This window comes from Sminthopsis crassicaudata, chromosome X, assembly GCF_048593235.1.
Source record: "Sminthopsis crassicaudata isolate SCR6 chromosome X, ASM4859323v1, whole genome shotgun sequence".
Classification (NCBI taxonomy): domain Eukaryota; kingdom Metazoa; phylum Chordata; class Mammalia; order Dasyuromorphia; family Dasyuridae; genus Sminthopsis; species Sminthopsis crassicaudata.
In genome coordinates, this window is record NC_133623.1 from 86148706 (window position 1) to 86166766 (window position 18061).

General features: G+C 44.6%; 1 long non-coding RNA gene across 4 annotated transcripts in view; it reads left to right on the forward strand.

Annotated features, from left to right (window-relative positions):
- LOC141548782 (uncharacterized) overlaps window positions 1-18061 on the forward strand; it is a 90445-nt gene that overhangs the window by 49676 nt on the left and 22708 nt on the right. For all 4 annotated transcript variants that reach the window (XR_012484065.1, XR_012484066.1, XR_012484063.1 and 1 more), the window contains one exon: window positions 12870-13685. This is a non-coding gene — a long non-coding RNA (uncharacterized LOC141548782). The remainder of the gene's footprint in view (window positions 1-12869; window positions 13686-18061) is intronic.

Sequence of the window (18061 nt, forward strand, 5' to 3'; positions counted from 1 at the left end):
GCTGTCAGGAATCCAAGTCCCATTCAAGTGCAATTCCAGCAGTTTGCAGATGCTGCTGAGCTATTGTGATCTTCCCTTCAGTGGAGCCTGGGACCCCCCTTTCTTGACCTCCCCCTTTTGCAATGTGTTCTCCCCCTCCTGGGGGCTCTCTCATTTAAAGATGGAAAGAATAGAGTTGTTTTTGATTTGGGTTAAGATTCCTTTCTAATTCCCAGCCTCCATGAATCCCAATGGGAGATATCCAGGAATTCCCAGCCAGCACTGGATCTGAGCTAATGTGGGCTGTTCCAGCCCCCACTCTAATGATCTGCTCAGGTTTCTCCAACCCCACCCCCAGCATAAAGAGCTCCTTATCTTAAAACCCATTGATTTCTATTCAAATTCTAACCCTGGCTGAAACCAGCCAGGAGCCAATCTGAGACTCCACCCATAGGCCCCTTCACCAAAAGCCCTCCATTATACAAGAGGGAAACTGGAGTCCCCTCTTTGCAAGAGCCCCAAACATAGCATATGCCAGCTATGCCAAGGGTTCCTGTCCACCCAGTGCCAGCCCTGGCGCTGGCGTCTTTCTACCTTTAACCTGACTTCCAAACCCCAAAATAAATCTCTTTTATTAATCTAGGTTTTCGGGTCTGTAAATTCCTTTACAGGGGAGTCTTGCTGCACTAGTAAACCTCATTTAACTCCATATGCTTGTGCCGAATCCAAAGGGGTTGCCGGGAAGCTCTATTTGACTCCCTGTACCCCCACCCTGCCACTAGACCTCAATTAACCCTAATTACAATTTGTTACCCCTTATCTAATTCTCATCATTTTCATGTTCACTAATTATGAGGGATCTGGAGCTTTTTTCATAGGACTATCAATAGCATGGATTCATTGCTTTGAATTCTTCCTGTTGCTAAACTTTGACTTATTGGAAAAATGGATCTTAATGAATTTGATTTTAGTTTTTTTTCTAGTTCTATAAAATAAATCTTTAATAGTTTAATTGTTGTGACCCTGGACAAGTAAATTACAGTAGATAGAATTGTCATTTCACTTGACGAAGACCACTGACAAACAATTAAGCATTTTCCTGTGCTTTAGATCTCTCTTCTTTTGTATAAAGGGTGTTTTCTCATTGTTTTAAGGCAGTCACTGGGTTGGACTTGTCAGGGAACCTTCCAAATATTTTTTATTATTTGCAGGTTTTTTGTTTTTGTTTTTTTTAATAAAACTTCTGTTTCTTTCTCTTCCTGCTGGGTCTTGTTGGTAGAACACAGAAAGTCTGATGATTTACATGGGTTTATTTTATGCACTGCAACCCTATTAAAGTTGTCAATCCCCCCCAGAGTTTTGATACTCTGGAGTGCTATAAGAAAATCATAGGATGATCTATGAATAGGGATAGTTAATCTCCCCCTTGCCTACTGTTTTCTTACAATTTCCCTTTCTTAGGTGCTCCAATTCACTATTGATCAGAGAAATGTAAATTAAGACAACCCTGAGATACTACTACATGCCTCTCAGACTGGCTAAGATGACAGGAAAAGATAATGACGAGTGTTGGAGGGGATTTGGGAAAACTGGGACACTGATGCATTGTTGGTCGATTAGTGAACTGATCTAACTATGCTGGAAATCAATTTGAAATTCTGCTTAAAGGACTATAAAACTGGACATACACCTTTGATCCAGCAGTATTTCCACTGGGCTTATATCCCAAAGAGAGCTTAAAGGAAAGAAAGGGACCCACATGTGCAAAAATGTTTGTGGCAGCCCTTTTGGAAACTGAATGTAGGCCCATCAGTTGGAGAATGGCTGAATAAACTATGGTATATGAATGTAATGAAATATTATTGTTCTGTAAGAAATCAACAGCAGGATGATTTCAGAGAGGCTGGGAGAGACTTACATGGACTGATGCTGAGTGAAATGAGCAGAACCAGGAGACCATTATACCCTTCAACAACAATACTGTATGAGGATGGAAGTGGATATCTTTGACAAAGACAAGATCTAGTTCAGTTTCAATTGATCAATGATGGACAGAATCAGCCACACCCACAGAAGGAACACTGGGAAATGAAGGTGGACTACTGTTAGGATTACTAGGTGAGAACTCAGGTTGACTTGACAGTTCTCTGGCTCAGACCTTTGGTTTGGGCCTTTAAAGGGAGCTTACACCTTAGGAATTCTAAGAGGAGCAAGCTCATTGGTTGAAGTGGTTCTTCCCAGAAGCCCTTGCATTATACCACGCCCATTCTCTGGGAGGATAAAAGAGGACAGCACTCCAGAGAGAGGAGAAGTCTCTGCTCTACATCAGGCTTGACAGGGCTCTCTGCAGGAAAGGAAATCACTTCTCTGGACAAGAGTTAACGGCAATTGTCTGGAGATGGAAGTCCAGGCTGAAGAGTTCCCATAGTTTCCATCTGTTCATTTACTCTTCTTAGATCAGTTAACATCCTCCATTTTCCAGATTTCTTTTTCACCACAAATGACTACTTGCATTACTTCCCAGGTTATTTTTACCTGCAACAAGGGAACTGTAGAGTTCTGCATAGATATAATGTATCTGGCATATATTACAACATATTTAACATGTATAAGGCTGCCTGCCATGTAGGGGAGGGGGTGGAGGGAGGGAAAGGAAAAGTCAGAACAGAAGCCAGTGCAAGGGACAGTGTTGTAAAAAATTACCCAGGCATATGTTCCGTCAATAAAAAGGTATAATAAAAAGACTACTCTGCCATTTGGTGCATATTAGTTTAGTATGGCCACTACATTGTTTTTTTATGATAGTTTTAAGCAAAAATGTAGTTTACTTGTTATCTCTTTGCAGTAGATCTCTTTTTGCTTTTGTTTTATCTGAGATCCTGATTGCTACTGGTTTATGTCTTGCTCTTCCTTGGTCCCACTGGACTTTTTACCCAATTTTTAATTGCTCATTTCCCCAGCTTATTCGTTTGACTTTATATTTATATTAAAGCTGGTCTGTGTTTCCAACATGGGAGCACTTTGGGAAATGCAGTCTCCAACACATCAGCCATTCTGACACTGCTCTTCTCCGAGCTAGTTCTGCATGCCCATGGTTGCAGGGGATTGATTGAGGAAGACATGTGGTCCCTGCTTTACTGCTCTGGGCTGCTGGCTGTTCCCAGGAAGAAGCCCTGGTCTCTGAGACTGCAGATAGTGCAGCTGCTCAGGGTCCCCGCTACCTCACCAGAGGCAGTTCTGGTCCTGAGGGTCCCTGAACCCTTGTGACCAAAAGTGGTCCTTGATTACTTAATTAACTTGGAAGACATGTCAGTGCCGCCATCATTTGCATTTTGATATTTTGTTGGAGATTTTTATTCATTTTTATTGACTGAGTATTCTAGAGCTGACTGGTGGTTTGGGAAGGAAATGGATGAAGTCACCTGGCAGAGAAGTCTGAGCCGCAAAGAGGCTTCCTCCTGTCCAGGCTCTGGGAGGTTTGTGTTACACAGAATTCAGTGCCCAGGATGCACAAAGAGGAGGACAGATGCGCATGCGCACCTGGGTGGCCCTCTGTCCCTTCCCACCGGTTCTGATCTCCTGTCTCCTCAGGCCTGGACAAAAGAGCCGATGCCGCCCTTCCCCCAGACCCCCTGCCCTGTCCCCCTCCTTCCCCCCCCCGTTCTGCTTCTGCTCTGGGGGCTCTCAGGAATCCAAGTCCCGTCCAAGGCCTGGGCTTCGCAGCTGCTGCCGAGCTTTTGTGCTCTTCCTTTCAGGGGAGCCCGGGCCCCCGCCTTGACCTCCGCCTCCTGTTCTCCCCCAACCGGTTTCCGTAAAAGAGCCGCCCCCCCCTCCCCAAGCCGCGCTCAGCGGCCGTCCCGCTCCCAGCCCCGCAGCCCGGCCCGGGGACCCAGGACCCTGGTCAGCGCCGGGCCCTCGGGGGGGGGAGGGGGGGGGAGAGGCACTGCGGCCCCCCCTAGCGGGGCTGGGTGAGGAGGGCCCAGAGGAATGACAAGGGGGGGGGCTCCCAAGTGCTCCGGGCTAATGTCCCAGCGCCCCCTCCCCTCTCCTGAACCCCGCTCTCTCCCCCCTCCCCCCGATCTGGGAGGAGCCTAGCCCCCCGCAGGTGACGTCACAGGGCCGCCCCTTCCCACCCTCTGTTCAATGCCAGTCTCCTTTGTCTGGAGGTGAGGATGTGCCGGGGCGGCGGGGGGTCTGTGCGCCCCTCACTCAGGCCCTGCCTCTCCGCCTCACAGCGACCCCTCCGTCCCCCGTCTTACCCTCGTCCTCCGGACGGACCGAGCCGAGGGTCCTGAGCGCCTAAGCCGCAGTGAGTGAGGGGGCCCCCTCCCTGCTCCCGCCGCAGCCCCTCCCTTTGTCCTCTCCCATCCCAGCCCTTCCCTGAAGCCCCCTCCTCCGCGCCCGGCTTTCCTTCCTGCCCGGTAGGTGTGGGGGAGGGCGGCTACAAGGCCCGGGAGCATCCGCACCTTTGTCTGGGGGGGGGGGGGGGGCGTGAATGTGGCTGAGATCCTGGGCGTGGCCGCGTCTGTGTCCCTGAGGGGAGGTGGGGGGGGCGGGAGCGGGCGCGCGTGTGCCTGCACCTGCCGGGTGCCTCGGGCCGGCTCCGGGCTCAGTCTGGGAGGCTGCGGGTGGGGGGAGGGGGGGCGGCGGAGGCCGGCCGCGAGCCCCCTCTGGGGACCCTCCCTCTCCCCGGTCTCCGATGGGCGCTTCCACCTCTTGTTCCCAGTCCCTGCAGGCCCAGGCCTGGCCGGAGGCTCGGAACTCGGACAACCCGGGGGATCGGGGCTTTCCGCTCCATCGTTTTGTCCTGTCTGACCTCGGGGATCAAAGGGCACGGAAAGGTTTGCGGCCACAGGCAGAGCTTAACGTGCTAAAATCCAAGCTAAAATACGGAGTCCTCAGAAAAAGAGGGAGGGGTGATGTTATTCCTCAGGATCTCTCCCTTTATAGAATATTCGCCTTTAACATCTTTTCTCTTAAAAGGGCTTCTCTCTCAGTTTGGCATAAAGACGCTTGACATTTCGGGAAGAATTTCCCGTTCTTGGGATGCGGTCCCAGCACAGCCTCATCTCCAGACCCAGGAGACTTCCCAGAAGGAGGGGGCGGGAAGGGGCGGTCCTATGACGTCACCGCGGTGGGGCCGGTCTCCTCCCAGAGCACCAGGGAAAGGGAGGAGAAAGTGGGAGCGCTCTTCCCCTCCCCCGCCCCGTATTTTCTCTTTTGTAGGGGGCCTTTTACTTCCAGGCCGCATTCATTGTTTTGTGCTGGGTCCGACTGGCTTGTGATGAGAGGGAGGTTTCCGTGGCGCTTGCCGTGGAACAAAGAGGTCCCTCAGCCTTTCCATTTAAACGATTTATCGGCTGAAAGAAGGGAATTGCTTCAATGCGGCCTTGTCCTGGGTGAGGGCTTTGGGAGCATCTTGTCAGAAGCCTGTGAGAGCCTGGGTTTCTTCCTCTGAACATATTCTCTCCTTCCCCTTTGACCTGGGGGAGAAGGATTCTTGATCCTGCAAGTGGGAATGCGTTTCTTCTCCATCTTGCATATGCAGCCCCCCCCAGAGATTTTTGCTACAAACGTCCTTTTCCTCAGGTAAGTGTTTTGCTTCCTCTTTTCTCTGCATTAGGACTTTGGGCAACTTTATAGAAGCAGAATGAACCTGTCAGTGTCTGTGATTTTCTCTGTTCCTTGTTCTCTCGTAATCTCTTTCCCGATCCATAGAAGTGAACAGGAACTTCCTCTTTGCTCCTCTAATTTGCGGTAGATTCCCCTTTTACATAGGATTCATATACCCGTTTGTAATTTAAGGTGTCAGTTGGCGTGAGGTGTTCAGGAGGTATCACATTTCTGGCAAACTGCTTTTTCCTTATCCCGTTATTAAAAATGCAATAGTGTGTCCTCCTCGGTCCCACCACCTGTTCGCTTTGCATTTCTTATACACTGTTATTTTATTTTATTTACTGATGTAGGTTGCACACATGATCTTACCCAAAGATCAGTGTGGCCGTCTTCAAGAAATTCCTATTATTTCCTGGGTGCCTAGGAATTCTACAGGGCATGAGGTCAGAGGGAGTCATCTTCCTGAGGTGAAATCTGGTCTTAGCTACTTGCTAACTGTGGTACCCTCAGCAAGTCACTTAACCCTGTTACCTCACTTGCTCCTTTGGCAAATGAACTGCAGAAGGAAATGGCAAACCCTTCCAATAGCTTTGCCAAGCAACCGACAACTGCATCAAGGAAAAGCAGACAAGACCAACATTTGGATTCAAAGTCTCTGATTTTTAGTAAAGTTTGAGATCTGTCCCTGATAAGCACTAATCCTAAACCCTTCCTTTCCTCCTTCCCTCCATTCATTATGTCCTGCAGATACTGAGCTCTTTCACAAAAATAGTTATTGATGTTTAGTGTTTCCCTCATCACCAGGGTATCCCATGGATTCGGCCCTCTCCCCATGAGGGCCATGCCAGGTAACAAATCCCATTTTTTGTTTTAGGGAGGAGAAGAAAAGTGAGCTCAGCTGTTTCACACATTTGGGAAAAGGTATGCACGTGTGCAACACCTGTGGATCTCTCACCTCCAGAAAGAGGACAGGTGATGGTGTCTTCTCATGTATCCTTTTCAGTCTTTTGCATTTTCTTACAGGTCATTGCCAGTTTTGCTTTGTCATTCTTTCCATTTAAATTTATTTTGATTACAGGTATGTATGTGTGTGTGTATTTATTTTTTTTTAATTTTTGTTTTCTTGGCTTTGCCTAGGTCACTTTGCATCATTTCACACAGATGTTTCCCGCTTCTCTGTATTCAACACACTCCATTCCTTATAACAATATAGTAATGTCCCACAACATTCGTTTCCGTGCCTTCTCTGGCCATTCCCACTTGAGAGAGTCTACTTTGTTCCAGGTCACAGATGTCACCAAAAGTGCTGTTATAAGTTTTTTGCAGTATATGGGAACTGTTTAATTGGTGCCTTCTCGTTATGTAATGGATTATTTGTTTTAACGTCTTTGAATATTTTTGTTACTTTTTGCATGATTCCAAAATTACATCCCAGAATGGATGCTCTCCTCATTTGCTTACGGGATCTGCCTTTATGTCTAAATCACGTACCCATTTTGGTCTTACCTTGTTGTTTACATTGTGTTTTCATGCTTCTTTCTGGAAGAGGACCAATGGCATCTAGAAGCTCATGACTTGCAAGTGAATTGCATTTAGGGGAGGCAGAGCTGGGCAAGATCCCCAGCCTCACTCCAGAGTCAGCTGCAGAGGCAAGACCTAGGTCAGGCAGACTGGCCATGGCCCCGTAGGCAGGGGGAGACCTTAGGCTGTTTAAGCTAGGGCCTTTCCCATGTCTCACTTGGGACGAGGCAACAGTAATTTAGTGATTTAAGGCTATGTAAGAATTGAGGCAAAAGATGCTCTACTTTGCATACTCAATGATAATAATAATAAAAATAATAATGTGGGGAGGGAAGAACCTCAGTGTTTTGGCCAGAAGAAACAGCTGTGATTTACACTCTGTCTGAGCCATCAAAACCCACACAATGACCAAGTGAGGCTTAAGCTAGCATCTTCTATTGGACACTCAGTGAAAGCCAGAGTGACTTGGGTTCAAGGATTTGTCAAGTAGCTCCTGCTGAATCCCAATGGGCTTTATCAAAGTCTCGTTTTTCTAAGCTCTGTGTCAAGAAATCATCAATGAACTAGAGGGAACAGAAGAGTTCAATATCGCAGTTTGTTTTGAAAATATAAAATAAATAAGTGGCCAGGAGAGCAAAATATCCAGCCGCCAGACTCAAAGACATGCTGTGAGGTCGATGGGACCAAATTTCTATTCCCTTGGACAAACAAGTGGCACATGATGTAAAGGATTGAACTGTACCTAGTTTCTGCTATACTGTTTTTCAGTTTTCCCCAGAAGTTTTTGTACATAGCAAATTATTTTCCAAAAAGATGGGATTTCTGTATTTCTCAAACAGTAGAGTATTATGGACATTTAATACTGTGTCTTCTATACCTAAATCATTCCCCTAAAACACTACTCCATTTTTTTCTTTTTTTATATATTTATTCATTTATTTAAACAAATTAAACATAGAAAAAGAAAGATAAAAAATGGAAAAGCATTGTCATAGGCACAAAACAATGTGAGAGCATTTAAAATATGAAATAATAGATTTCTAGTTCAAAAAATCATATGTAATTAATAGTACACATTTATTCAGAACTGACCATCTATGGTTTGCTTCTTCTTAGGTTCACTTTTGTTCTCTGCTGTGCACTTTTTGCATCCCCCAAGATGGCTACTGCTGATATATTTGTACATAAATACACGCATACATGTACATAGATACATAGACACATTTGTATAAGTATACAAATCCATGTACCCAGACATGTATAATCATGCTCATATATACATGTACATTTGTATGCGTCTATGTAAGATTGTACTATGCTTGTTTGTTCTGTTTCTCTGAAACTAGATAACATCATCCCTCATGAGTGCAGATCTTTTTACAATTTTTAAAAATCTATCACTTCGTCATTTCCTACATCATGACAATATTTTGTTTTATTATTTCTTGGTCTCTCATAACTTTACTGACTTCCCTTTGCCAAATTCTAACTGTGAAAGAGTCACTTTCTTCTTGAAAACTCTGGATCTCCTCTTCAATTTGGTTTACTTTCTTTCCATAAGCCTCTGGATTTGGTTGGATTCTTGTTATTTTTTTAGTTTTTCCTCAACCTCTCTCATTTGATTTTTAACGTCTTCTTTGAGTTCTTCTACAAATTATTTCTGGACAGTAGCCATTTACCATAACTCTTTGGGATAAGAAAAGCTTTTCCCCTTCAGTTTTCCCCCCCTCTATTGATAAATCCCAGTGTTTCCTCTTTCTGTAGTTGAATGCTTTCCCCTTTGCCTGATTCCCCACCCCCACCCCCGACGCAATTGGGGTTAAGTGACTCACCCAGGGTCACAGAGCTAGGCAGTGTTAAGTGTCTGAGGCCACATTTGAACTCAGGTCCTCCTGACTTTAGGGCTGGTGCTCTAACCACTGTGTCCCCTGGCTGCCATGTTGCTCTTTTTTTAAATAAGAAATTAATAGTGTCATCCCCTGGATCTGAGAGGGAGATGGTGCTTCGGCCTCTGGATCTTCTTTCAGTTTTCTTCTCTGACTTGGAACTCAAAAACCAAGAACTCCACCCTCCTGTAAGACGGCCAGCAGCTGCCCTGTGCCTCTGCTTCTGCCCTCCCGGGGTGTGGGCTTTTTCCTTCTTTCCTAACAGCACAGCTGGGCCTGGCATTCCTTATCAGCAGATATTCCAGGACTTCCTTATCATTCTCCCTGGCCTCCAATCCCAAGTGCTGTCTCAGGAAGTAAAAGTCCCCTTGATTGGGCCTGAGGCCACCTGGAACCCAGGGCTCCCTGCTTCTTCCAGGGGATGTTTTAAGGGGATACTCCTCCAAAGGGGAGTCTTTCTTCTGGACTTCTCTGGTTGTCCTAGGAAACCCTTATTCTGCTGAAAGTTTTGTGCGTTTGTCACTTGTCTGCATTAGCTCACAGGTTCAACTTTCTTTTCTTTCTGAATGTTCTGACCTACTTCCCACACTCTTCCTCAAGAGTTGTTTTCTTCAATGGATTTTGTTCCTCCTTTGCCGTCTGGCAAATCCTACTTTTTAAGGTTGTTTTCTCCATTGACGTTTGGTACATGTCTGTCCGATTTTTGGTGCTTCTTTTAACAAAATGTTAACTTTTCTTGTGAATCTCTCTCATTTCTCCTGCCCATTTTCCTTCTACTCCTGTTACATATTTTAGAAATGCTTTTGGAGCCCTTTCAGAAGGACTGAGACCAATTCATCCACACACCAATTTGAGGCTTCACATGTAGATGTTCTGGCATCATTATGATCGTCTGATGTTGTGGTTTGATCTTCCCTGACAGCACAGTAGCTCCCTACACTCAGGCGATAATTTTGGTGCAGGTTTCCAGACCGTGTTGTAACACTGAAAGTTGAGCCCTGCTCTTGGGGTATACTGGGCACTGTCCCAAGTTTCTTAAATCGAGAGTAAGGGGCTTGGCCCCTGGCTTGTTGCTTGGAAGCCTGAGGACTGGCAACTTCCCTGCTGTATCTGGGCCTCTAGGCTTCCCAGGTGTGGCCATTAATCAGCTGATTCAAAAATCTCCATGTGGAACATGAGCCATTTCAGAGGGACCTTCCCCAGCTACCCCATGACATAAAAACCCAACATCAAAGATGAAGCACCACAGATGCTCAACATTTGTCAAGTGATTGAATTTTATACCTGTGAATGGAGGTAAAATCTGGTTGCAATGAACATTAAAGGTCAGCCAGGAGTGACTGTGTGTTTCTGTGAGTGTGTGTGTGTGTGTGTGTGTGTGTGTGTGTAAGAGAAAGAGAAAGATACAGAAAGAGAGAGACAGAGAGAGACAGAGAGAGAGAGAGAGAGAGAGAGAGAGAGAGAGAGAGAGAGACAGAGAGACAGAGAGAGACACAGAAAGAGACACAGAGAGAGAGACACAGAGAGAGACAGAGACAGAGAGAGAGAGAGACAGAGAGACAGAGAGAGAGACAGAGAGATTAGACTTGTTGGGGTCAGGGAAGGTGAGTTTAAAGCCTCATAGGTGTTTGGGACCCTGAAAAGATACCTTACAGCTTCATAAGCCAACCTGCTGCTCTGTGTCCACTGGTGAGAATCAGAAACAACTGAGTTCAAATCCCGCCTCCCATACCTACAATTTGTGTGACCCTTGTCAAGTCTTTAAGACTCTCCCCTGTGTTAGTGCCAGATTGGGCTCATTAATCTCAATGCTGAGAGGGTTTTCTGGGTCTCTTCTGTCTATATTTGAGAGGAAACCATCTTGGAAGGACACAGAGCAGCCAAGGAATGGCACAAATTGTAGTCCACCCCCATGGGAAGGCGCTGGACTCCCCAGAAAGAAGCAGCCCTCACCAGCATGGAATGTATAGCTCAGTTTCTCAGGATTACTGGGGCAAATTGTGTTGTAGAAGAAAACCTGCACTCGAGACCACCCCAGACTGTTAAAGGGGAGACGGACAGATCCCCACATATGCGTCGGGCCAGGTAAGCTATTTGCTGGGAGGGGGACACAAAAGGTTAAAAGCCAGAATGACTGGGGATCAAGAGCAAGTGTGACTCGGGGTTCCTTGGAACTGTTCTTCCTCTTTCCATTAAAGGTAGTTTGCATTCTCTGTGCAATTACAGGGCCTGCTCACATTCCCTTGCAGCCACCACACACTAAGACTAGGGACGGTCCTGTCTCAGACAGAACAACTGGCGTTTTTCCTCAGGGCAGGTGGTGAATTCAGAAAGGACTGAGACCCTGCAGAACTTCAGAGCCCTGGCAATGAGCTCTTTCTTTCTCCTTCCCTGGCTGCATGGCATCCTCCTCAACCATGGCTTCCCAGCAGTTTTCTGGGGCTTCCAGAGGGGGGTTCAGGGTTAGAGCACTGGGCGGGGAGTCAGGAAGACCTCTGTTCACAGGCAGCCTCAGGCACTTGGTGAGCATGTGGCCTTGGGCAAGGACAAGGCAGAGCGTCCAAGGCAAGCATTCTTTGCTCTGTCTGCCCCTTCAGTAAGAGTGACTCCCCAGGTGAAGGCGTCCCTGCTCTTAGAGTAGTCTGAGGCGCTAAGAGGTCAGACGGGGTGACCGTGGTCATGCCGCTGACGTGGGTCTAAAGCAAGATTTGAGCCTTCCTGACTTTGAACCTGGCCCTCTATCCTTAGCAATTAAGACACCGTTCAAGCCCCAACCATGACATGAAACCTTTCTTGATTGAAAAGCTGCTGTAAGCCTTGCTCCCAGACTGCCTTGCATTTTGCATTTGTGTTTCTTCTCATGTACATTTACACATTTTCTGTCTTAGCAGAACCCAAGCTTGTCTTGTTAGGGACTGTGTCTGTAACAGTGTTTGCATCTCCAGAGCCTACGACCATGCTGTCCGTGGGCTTGTGGCTCGTCACTTAGCCCGTCTGGCTTTGTATGTGCCGGCCACATTGGAGGAGTCAATCCATGGCTGAGTGAATGAATACATTAATGAGGTGGAGGTTTCAGCTAAGGTACTTATTAGTGATTACAGTGATTCATCATTTCATAGGCCCAGTTTATCCTTTCATTTGTCATAGCTAAACCATGTATTCTGTTACAGTTTAATTTACTATGTGCTATGAGGTATTGGTCTTCTATCAAAATTCTGCCAAACTGCTTTGCACTGAGGCATCGATTTTTTATACCAACTCTACACCGTTCCCTCTTTCTGTAAGTGGACTGTTGGGCAAACCTTTAGTGGAGCAATTTTAGAGTAAAGTGAATTTACCCCCGGACTCGGCTTCAAGGGAGAAAGGGAGACAGGAAGGGAGTCGTGCGTCTGGGAAGGGAGGGGGCCGGGAGATGATCCAAGGACACACGGACCCGGGGACTGAGGAGCAAGAGAAGGACGGGAGCAGCAGGAGGAGCCAGCCACCGCCCCACAAAGGAGAGGACAAGCAACATGTGGACTGAGGAAAGACACATGGCACCTGAGCATGGATGGACAGGAGGCACACAAGCAGGTGCCAGACGTGAGGCTGAGTGGCAGAGCCAGCCAAAGGCTCCCCTTGTAGTGCTGGAGGTCTCAAGCCAAGCCCGGATGCTGAAGCTGCAGAGCTGGAAGGAATGAGGCTGCAGGAAAAGTCCTTTTTGTTCTTCCTCCCCACTTTTTCATTAATACCTTTAGATTCTTCCCCTCATGTAAAAATATGCCATGCGGTTTCCTGTTTCTTACATCACAGTATGCCATGTTTCCCTCCCTCTCCTTCTGCTTCCTGAGAGTCATGCCATGTGACGAGTGGTCTTTTGTGTTTTAGGAATGAAAGAAAATCAACACAACTCTATACTGCAGAGAGGAAAAGACTTGTGGTAGGACTTAGGCTTTCTGGAACAGTCTGGTTATTACAGATTTATTTTCAATGTTATCACATCTAATACTGAGAACACAAAAAACACTTGTGGATGGAGACAGTCTTTCTGAAAACATTATAATTACTACCCTCTCAGGGGAAGCACATCTAATCTCTGAAGATTCTGAGGAAAAGACACTGTGGATTTAATGTCAGAATACTCTGTAGATGAAATGCTGATGGGTGAAGATAAATACTATTAGAATCGTTCAATTACAATCCTCTCGGAGATACGCACCTACTCTACTCTCAGAACTCAGAGGCAAAGACAATGGAGGTAGAAGACACTCTCTCTGGCAACATTCTGGTGTAAGAGAGAGACTGGGAAGGACTTCTGGACAAAGAAACCAACCTTTGAGAGAAACAAAGGTGGGCTCTATGGTCCGTCCAGCACGGTCTGAGACCTCACCTTGTTTCCCTTGATAAAGGTCGGTTCCTTTGCCCAGAGGCTTTCCAGTTTCTGTCTTACACCGCTTACTTCGGGATTGCTCTCTATGGAAACACATCTAGACGGACATCACTCAGCGGACAACATCTTTGTGGCAGAAGACACTCGTTCTGGGAACACTCCACTCACTACGGGCTTCCTCTCTGGGGAAGCACGGCAAGAGAAAAATTGGACATTGAATGCAATAGAGGCCGCTGAAGCATTCCTGATGAAAAGACAAGAGCTGAGGAGAAAATGTGAGTCTCACATTGAAGACTCAAAAGCAACATTCAAAGGTAAATATGATAGAGACCCCTCAAGTGACTCGTTACTGATACCCTGTGTCCTCTTCTAGAAGGGAAGACGATAACCCTGTCTCCTATGAGTTTTATCTTTACTAGGCAGGTAGAAGCATTCAAACTAGAAAGAGGTTTTGGAAGTGAACCGTCTGGATGGGGATGATGCAAAATAGATAGGTGAGAAATAAGGATGCCCTGGCAGATGGTAGAAGGGAGAGAAATAATGGAGGAAATGATCTCATAAAATAAGCATTCAGGGAAGAGGTTTTGCCTTGGAGTGGAAAATGATGATGAGGGGAGTGACCAATCCTTGAACCTCCCTCCCATCTAAATTGGTTCAAAGTGGGGAAGTATCTATATCTGTATTTATATGTACTTCTTCCGTGGGTCAAAAAAATCTATTTTACCCTAAAGGTAAGTAGAGAAATGGGAGAGGAGAAGGAAAAAGTGGTGACAAACTTTGGGCAGATAAAAGTATGGCGTGGTCATGTATAAAATAGAAACTAGTGGGGGAATGGGATAAAAAGAGAGAAGGAAAAACAGAAGCAAATACATCATGACTGTGTTAATGAGATGAACTCACTGCTAAATGCAAGTGGGCAGTAAAATGAATTAGAAACCAGAACTTCCAGACTATGCTTGTTTCTTCTTTTTTGTATTTTGAAAAGAAACATTGGAAAGAAAGAGAGAACCAGAGTGAAATTAGAGGGCTGAAGCAGAAACTGTTATATCTCATATGAAGGATAAAACATAAGGGAAGCAATGATGATGTCAGAAAAAATGCCGAGTAAAATTCGGCCTCACTGAAAGGGTAAATTGGCATGCCGGCTAATTCTTGTTTAGGGGAACCACAGTCAATGGTGTCAGAAAAGAGATATGTGCACAAGGGCATAGGATTCAAAATTTTAAAGAAAAAGTTATACGCATTACAGGAAGAAATAGATAATAAAACTATAATGGCAGGGCACCTCAACTTTTCCTGTGTGACCTAGCCTAATACAACCATGAAATATATAAAAAAGTAGTCAAGGAGAATAATAAAACTTAGATGATTTAGAAATCATACATTTAAAAGAGCTCTATAGAAAACTCAATAGGAGCAGAATGGACTACAGACAGATGTTGCTTCATTTTAATTCACATTATGCAAATTGGATTTTATGCAAGGAATTCTCCCAAACCATACTGGGATCTCGGTCTGCTCCTCCCCTTCAATTCGGTACTCTGTGGCCCTCCCAAACCTTTAAAAACCCTCTGTAGCAGAAGGCAGAAGAATAGATCTGCAGAGAGACAGCCACCACCACTGATGGATCCGGGCTTGCCTTAAGACCTCCAGTACTGATGCAGGACAACTTGCGTTCAATGCACCCGCCCACCTGAGAGTCTGGCCCCTGCATTTGGATGTTTTGTCCATCATTGGAGCACCACGTCTGTCCCATGCCACAGGATTCCATGTCCGTGCCTCCTGGCATGTTCTTCCTTTCAGTTCCAGACAGGCTGTCCTGGGGCTGGCCCCTGCAAGAAAGTGTTCCTCCTGCTCTTGATTCTGTACATCCAGACTTTATGTGTCATTGGCCCATGTGCTGGCTTCACAGGGGCACAGTCTCCTTCCTGCCTCCCTTCTGGCTTTTTACACATCCATGGGTAAATTCACATTATGTAAAATATCTGCACAATGGTTCACTGAAAAAAGTTAAGGACTATGCTGCTTTCTCCCCTCAACTTCTCACTTCCCTTTTAGTCTTAGCTGCATTGATTTTGTTTGTGGAAAAGCTTTTTAATTTTATGTCAGCCAGAGTGTCCATTTAGCTTCTTTTGAACGTGTCTGTCGTTTGCTTGGTCATGATTTCTTTCCCATCTTCTGGGCTTCTCTGTTTATGATGTTAGCCCATACATCCAAGGAATATACCCATTTCCAGCTTCACTTTTGTGTTTCCTGTGAAACCTTTTTCCAACCTCAGATTCTGTTAGACTACTTGTCAATTTTCCCAGTGGCTTTTATTGAATTGTGAATTTTCCCATAGCTGGGATTATTAGCTTTGTCAAAGAAATGGATGATGTGCTCTTTTGCTCCTGCATGCTGTATACCCAATCTGTTCCTATGGTCAGTCTTTCTGTTTCTTACTCAATAATACATTTTTAATCATACGGGCTTGCTAGTGTAGTTTTATTATCTGGCACTGCTAGGTCCTTTCCTTCCCTATTTTCCCATTCATTTCCTTGATAGTCTTAATTTTTGTTTGTCCAGACGAATTTTGTTATCCTTTTTTAATGTTCTCAAGAAATTCTCTGTTATTTTGATTCGTATTTCATTGTGTTCACTAATTAACATAGGCAGCATTATTATTTTTGGCCTGGCGATGAGTAATTGATATTTCTCCACTTAACTAGAGCTGCTGTTATTTGTGTAAAAAGTGACCTGTGTTCACTGAGTTGCTATCTATGTTTTGGCAGGTTGACTTCTAGATATTTCATACTATACGTAATTTCAATGGAATTCTTCTTTCTGCTGGATTTTATTGATAATTTATATGATACTGATAACTTGTTTGAGTTTATTTACTCTCTCCTGTCTTGCTGATGTTAGTAAAAACTTCATTTAAGTTTTAATTGATTCTGTCGAGTTCTCTAAGTAAACAATCATATCATCTGTAAAAAACATTGTTTTATTTATTGTTTGCCTCTTTGCTGTTTATAATTTCCATTTCTTTGCTTTTGAGTGACGGCTATGGCAAGCACTTCTGGTACAGTATGGAATAGTAGTGATGAGCGTGAATATCTGTTATGTCTCCAAAAGAAAATATTTGATTCTTGTCAAAAATTATTTAAATACCAAGATCAAATTACCATTAAATAAGGTCAGCCAAAACCTCAGTGGTGTATGATAAATTGGAAGGTCACAGAGCTCATTTTATAACAGAAAAAAGGAACTCTTCCTGATGCAGATTCCTCAGTTTTACAGAGGTCTAGGGAGACTGACAGTAGTCAGCTGCTGGGCAGGTCAGGGTGGAATGAGGAGATTTTAGGGTGAGATAATTGTTCAATTCAATACTTCCTTGGCTTAGAACTTTACCATTCTGAAAACTTTTTTGAAAGGTCTCCTTCAGTGTTTCTTTAAGGATTTTTGCTCTGGATCGGTCTAGCTCACTGAAAAAGGAGTAACTTACTAAAAGATGGTTATTTTATTTCATTTCTTTTAAGATATATTTAGGCTCATTCTACCTTATCTACTATTAAATCTTATTAAAAGATTCATTCAGTAAATCTAATTGGAAAATAAGGCTTCAAGGATATTTATGCTAGCTTAGGTCTTCAAAAGGAAAGGAAACTTCAAATGTGATATTAAAGTAAATCCATGTTACCACTATTAACTGGTTCAGAGATTATCCTTTTCATATCCTCTCTTTACTTCTGTTTTTATTGCAAACTCATCTCTCTTGTCTGCATTAGGTATAACACTAGTTCTTTATTTTAGACAAATTCTACTTCCTGGTTTTAGGATTGCCCCATTTATGCCAGTGTTTCTTGGGTTTTGCATAGGAATAGGTTTTGTATTTTGGTGGTTTGAAATTTTTGCACCAATATTCATTATAGAATTTGGTCTCTACTTTTGTTTCTGTATGGACTCTGCCCATGTTAGGTATTAAGGCAATATTTATATGATAGGATGCATTTGGTAGGACCCAGTCTTTGTTTATTTAACCATTTAACCAGCATTGGAATAAATTTCTACATTTTTTTTTGTTTCTAAGAAGTTGCTTTTAAATCCATTTTGTCCCCGGGGTTTAGTTAGAAAGAACATTGGGAAAGATCTAATTGCATCACAATCTCCCATATTAGATTAACAAACAAAACAAAACTCCAAAGCCTTCTGTGATCCCAGCACTGATGAAGTTGGGGCTACAGATAAAAAGCTAGATAACTAAAGTTGTGGAACTGCTAAAAAACAAACAAACAAACAAAAAACCACCTAAGCAGATTCTGGAGCTTTTGCTATCGGTCATTAAGGAGATTGGCAATGAGGGATGTTAAGATTGCAGGTAAGAGCTCCTGAGACCATGGGGTAGGTCCCGTCCTGAAACATTTTGGTAGTTTCTGAGAAACCAGCCTGTAGAATTTCTATTAAGCTAAAATAAGGATGAAATCTTATAAAAGTTGAAAAAGGTTTAAAAGCAGTTGACAGATTAAGATCGTCATAGTCAAGGCCCCTCTATGTCCTGGTCATCTCAGATCAGAGAAAGAAAAGAGAAAGCTGGAGAATTGTAGCAAAACTTGACTTCTGCCTCATCTGGCAGAAAAGGGGAGGCAGCAACTGCAAGGGGGCCCTGGAAACCCTGCCCCAGCATCTCCCAACCCCAGCAGCTGCAGATGGG